This window comes from Miscanthus floridulus, chromosome 6, assembly GCF_019320115.1.
Source record: "Miscanthus floridulus cultivar M001 chromosome 6, ASM1932011v1, whole genome shotgun sequence".
In the NCBI taxonomy this organism is placed as follows: Eukaryota; Viridiplantae; Streptophyta; class Magnoliopsida; order Poales; family Poaceae; genus Miscanthus; species Miscanthus floridulus.
This window is the reverse complement of record NC_089585.1, coordinates 84554520-84559857: the sequence shown is the minus strand read 5'-3', so window position 1 is coordinate 84559857 and position 5338 is coordinate 84554520. Positions and strand designations below refer to the sequence as shown.

At 38.9% G+C, this 5338-nt stretch overlaps 1 non-coding gene across 1 annotated transcript; it reads right to left on the bottom strand.

Moving 5' to 3' along the window:
* Window positions 1-3936: 3936 nt before the first annotated feature.
* LOC136462005 (small nucleolar RNA R71) lies at window positions 3937-4043 on the bottom strand. The gene has a single exon (XR_010760535.1). It is a non-coding gene; the product is annotated as a small nucleolar RNA R71 (small nucleolar RNA).
* Between the last annotated feature and the right edge of the window lie 1295 nt (window positions 4044-5338).

The following is a 5338-nucleotide window of genomic DNA, read 5'->3' as shown; positions in this document are numbered from 1 at the left end:
TTTATTGTGTATTTTTGGTATATGTTCATAAATACACCTTGATGTCTAAATAAATTAAGAAAGGCTTTAAGAAAATTTATTTAGAGGTGAGCACCATGCTTTCTGGTGTTGTTTAGTCATGTGTGAAATATTGGTAAAGTTGGTTTTGCCCAATTATGTGTTTGCAACAGAAGTTAATAATTATTTTCTTGCCGATGTGGTTTATGGACAGATCTAGGAACTTAGCAAAGTTCTTCATGATAATGTGCTTTGTTGTGAAACTTGTTTATACAAAAGTTGTAGATCATTCATGTATCTAGCTGCTGTTAAAATGTTATGTCATTTGGCCAAGTAGTTTGTGAGTAATGCCTGTTTAAAGTTGGGTTTTAGAAATGACTGCTCTCTGTCAATTGTGGACCAGTTTCTGTAAATGGGTATATTTGACTTAGTTAACTTGAGAATCATGCTAAGATGATTAAAGATGAATTGTATAAAATTTCATAATCTTTCCATAATGTCTTGTTACATGGCTATTGGATTTGTATAACTCTAGTTATGATCCAAACATGAAGTTGTTGTTTCCAGTCCAGAAATAGACATATGCTAGTTGTGGTTGTTTACTCCATGTGTTGCTAAGTGTGGCTTATGCCCTTGTTGATGGTCAAGTTATGATACTTGTGACCTTGTTAAACTTGTGTCATGCTTGATGTGCTTGCTCTCTATAGTTAGTTGTATGATGTTAGTTAAATAGCTATTGGTGTCTATGTCTTGCATAATCTTGTGTTTGTCTTGAATGTTTATGTGATGCATTTTGTGTTACCCTTCATCACATTCATACACATGCATATTGCATCTCATTTAGGTATGCTAGATGAACCACGTGAAGAATGTGATGTGGTGCCGAACTCGAAGATTGGGTTTGGTGGATCTATCCCGAAGATGGAAGGACTAAACAAGTGCTAGGACCAGAGATGTCACCAAGATGGTGCAAGCTAACTGAACTGACTTGTGTCAGATCCTAGGCAAGCCCCAGAGCATTCTAAGCCTCCCATGTTTTTACAAATATCTTGAGTATCTTTTATTGTTGATGATGCATTAAGTATAGGAATTGGTTGGAACCAATTGTTGCATTACATCCTTACCTTGTCCAGATAAAATCCTATGAATCCTAATTAAGTGTAGGATCAAATGATGCTTAGCTATGCTTAGACCAGTAGAAGTCAGGTGATTTCCAGTCACCTACGAGATGTAGGATGAGCTCTAGTCACGGTTGGGTATATTTGTTATCATGAAAAAGAACCATGTGTTAATAATGAAAAGAGACTAGACGGGATGACGGTAGTGCAGCAACAAGGCATGGAGGTCTTGGGTGTGAATCTATCCCCGTCTATGTCATTTAAGGACCGATACGTTATATGTCCTCATGTCATGTTGAACGTAGCCTAACACTTAGCTGTCCTGATAACTCGTTCCGACCGCGAAGCCGGGTAGCTCAACTCAGGACGGGAACCATGGGGGTTGGATGCATTCTGGAGGTAGTAAGGATGTGCAGAGAGCCATTGGCGTAAGCCCAAGGGGAGTCAGGTGCTTAAAATCCTACACTTCCTAGTAGAGTGGTTCTTTAAGAATGCAGGGCGGCCTAGACCCGCGTCTTTTCTTTTATTTTTCTCCTGAGTTATACCAAAGGTGACTTGTTTGTGACCCTGACGGGGGAAGCAGGGTTTGTGTTAAGAATACCCCTCTAGCTAGATAGGAATCGATTCGAATCACCGTCTCTCCTGGATAGTGAGAACTTGACTTCAGCAGCGGCAACATAGATTCACTAAATATAAAGATATGGTTAAATGATGATGATGATGATTATGATAATGAGCCATGAAATACCTGATATGGTTATTATTGTTTGCAACTTAATCAAGTGATTGATTAGTATAGGTGCTAATATAGATGGTAGGTAATGGCTAAAAGTCATAGCTAGTACAGGTGAATAATGCTAATGGTTACTCAAGCTTTTATGCAAAAAGGTTGTCCAGCCTGATCCACTAAATTAAGCTATGCATGATCCTTGGTGTCATTTGTTTTGGTTTCCAACGGGTAAGTCTGGTTGAGTACATTCGAGTACTCAGGGTTTATCCCACCGTGTTGCAGGTGAAGTTCTCGGCCTATTGAAGATGGTGGCTAACCGCCAGTGGGCTCCGTGATTCTATAGTTACTTCTCATCTATATGCTTTTGTCGGATGATGTCACTTATGCTAGCAATGTATTTGGACTTATATTAATGTAATCATTTGAAAGCTATGTTGTTTTCAATAATTGGTTTTGAAACCTAAACTTTGACTATTATTTGTGAATCCATTTGTAATATTATTTCCGTTGTAATTCTGCATATGTGATGTGTATTTGCTTAATCACGCGATCTTGGTTGTGATGTTGATTTACCAAGGTCTTTTAGGACACTCGGCGGACGACCAGGTTTATATAAGTGAAAGTATGTGCGTGTCAACGTGTTAGCGGGGACAGCCGTACTTGATCTTGTATAAATTGGGCGGTTCTGTCACACTGCTACTTCAATATTATCTTGCTATTTATTATGTTCCTAGTTTGCTCTAGTAATATGCTTGATATAGTTATGATTGATGATGAATATATGCATATGTTCATAAAGCTCTTAGCTCAGTACTCGAGTGAGTTAAGTGGTCGACATTATGTAAGCATGGTGCTTAGATATTATTTGCCTGCGGATGCCTTCTGCACTCTGGGTCATGTTGTAGATCATGGATGTGACACTCCCATTGAATCCTTTGTAGTCCACTCCCATTTATAGAGCACGTAGAATGTGATTGCGAAGGAAGACAAGCTCTGTTCTTAATCTTCCTTAGTAATGTTCCTTATGCATAGATCCAAAGTTAGTTATACTATAGATGAGAGTGTATATACTTGGGTGTACAAAAGACTTAGTAGATAAGTAATGACTTAGGAATCTTTTGCTCTTAACGAATCTCTTGCTTAGCCTTACTATATTTTATGAGTATCTATTTCTATCTCTGGAATACCATTATTACCTTACACTTATTATTTATTTATCACTTGACTTATCCCTGCCATAGCATGAGAGTGGTTTTATCATAAGTATGCATATTTGTCAATATCTCTATGCCAACACAACCCCATAGCTCCTCTCTATGGATAAAATATAAATAACGATACTCGGTATACTCCCAGGTGAAATGCTACAATGGTAAATTATCTGTGCGCTTGTGGATACCTTATATATATAGTTTACAAGTGTTCTCATAATTACCAACAACGCATTTCTGGCATCATGCTAGGGATGACAACTTAGTTGAGAGTGATGCTAAGAAATGTCAACAAGCATTTCTAGCGCCGTTGCCAGGGAGGGGCACATGGCTAAGAGAATTGACCAAATAAATACTTATTGATAAAATCATAATCTCTGCTTTAGTAGGCTTACCCTTGTCTTGTCTTTGTTCATATCTTATACAGGGTATTACAAGATTGGTTGTGATTCAACAAGTTCTATCAATTAGAATCAACCGAATAAACGGGAAGCTCAACACTAGTTCCTAAAGCTATGGCTGACAAGACTCTGCGTGAGTTCTCTGCTCCAAGCACCGAGAACATTCGCACTGGACCAACACTCAAAATCGATAATCTTGAGTTCAAGCTCAAGCCAAGCCTCATCAACATGGTACAAGCTTCCCCATTCAGTGAAAAGGCACATGAATATGCGAGTGCTGATCTTCAAAATTTCCTAGAGATAAGTAGCACGGCCGTCATCAAGGATGTTGCTCAAGACATCGTACTACTCCACCTCTTTCCATTCTCACTTGTGGGAAGAGCAAAACAATGGTTCTACACTAACAAAGATCATATCAATACATGGGCAAAGTGTTCAAAGGCCTTCCTAGAAAAGTTTTTCCCTATAGGCAAGACCAATGCCTTAAGAGGAAAGATTTCAAACTTCCAATAGCAGAAAGGAGAGATGATTCTAGAAGCATGGGAACATTTTCAAGAATATGTTTCAGATTGCCCTTATCATGGAATGGAAGATTGGTTGCTCATGCAAAGTTTCTACCATGGATTAACTCAGAAAGCCCATGAACAAGTTGATGCCACTACTAGAGGATCATTTATGTCACTCAACCTTGGAAAAGCTGAAACTCTTATGGAAAAGATAGTCTCTGATCAAGGCTGGTCATCATGCAACATTCAATCATGCAATAAGAGCAAAGAAGTACCAGAAGAGGTGTGTGCACTATCAACTAAGATGGACGTACTGTTAAGTTGGCTTGAACAGCAAGCCAATTAAAAGAAAGATCGTCAGGCCATTCAAGATGCTTTCAATGCTCAAAACACATGTGGAGAGTATTTGGGGATTGAATTCCCTAAATCACAAGAGGATGTAAACATCATTGGCAACAATTCAAGTTCACAACAACAGAGACAAGGATGGAAACAACAACAATGGTCAACTTACCAAGGTAAGTACCCAGGTAATTACTACAATTCTTCTAATCCCAAGCAACCATCCTTAAGAGACTTAATCTTAGAACAAGCTAGGATTAATGAGAGTATTTCTAAAAAGCTTGCTTCTAATGACAAGGTCCTAGAAAATATAAATACTAAAATGGATAGTTCTTCTTCTGCCATACAAGACCAACTTAGCTATAATAAAAAGATAGAATCGCAATTAGACCAGTTGGCCTCTGCTCTGCCTTTTGCCACTAACCTTGAGAAGGTCAATGCCATAACCACAAGAGGTGACAAGTCTACTCGTGATCTGCCATATCCGACATGGACAGGTAAGACACCAGTGGTAGTGCAAGAAGAGGAGAAGATGGATGATGAAGAAGTTGGGCCACAAGATCAAGAGTTACAACAAGATTTTCATGACATGACCCTCCTACCGTTTCCACGTAGAAATCAAAAAGCCAAAATGGATGAGTAGTTTGGTAAGTTTGTAGATGTAATTCAAAAGTTATATACCAATATTTTGTTGCTAGATGCCATACAGGTGCCTACCTACATGAAGTATCTTAGAGACATCCTCAACAACAAAAGACCACTACCCTCCACTGAGGTAATCAAGTTAACGGAGGAGTGTAGTGTGGCCATTCTAAACTCAGCACCTGTCAAGAAGAAGGATCTAGGATGTCCCACTATCGATTGTTCGATCGGGAGCCAAAACTTTGAGAATGCGTTATGCAATCTTGGAGCAAGTGTTAGTGTCATGCCCAAGAAGGTCTTCGACAAGCTCAACCATTCAACACTCACACCAACATCGATGTATTTGAAACTAGCTGACCAATCAGTCCGCTACCCTATAGGAATCGCTAGA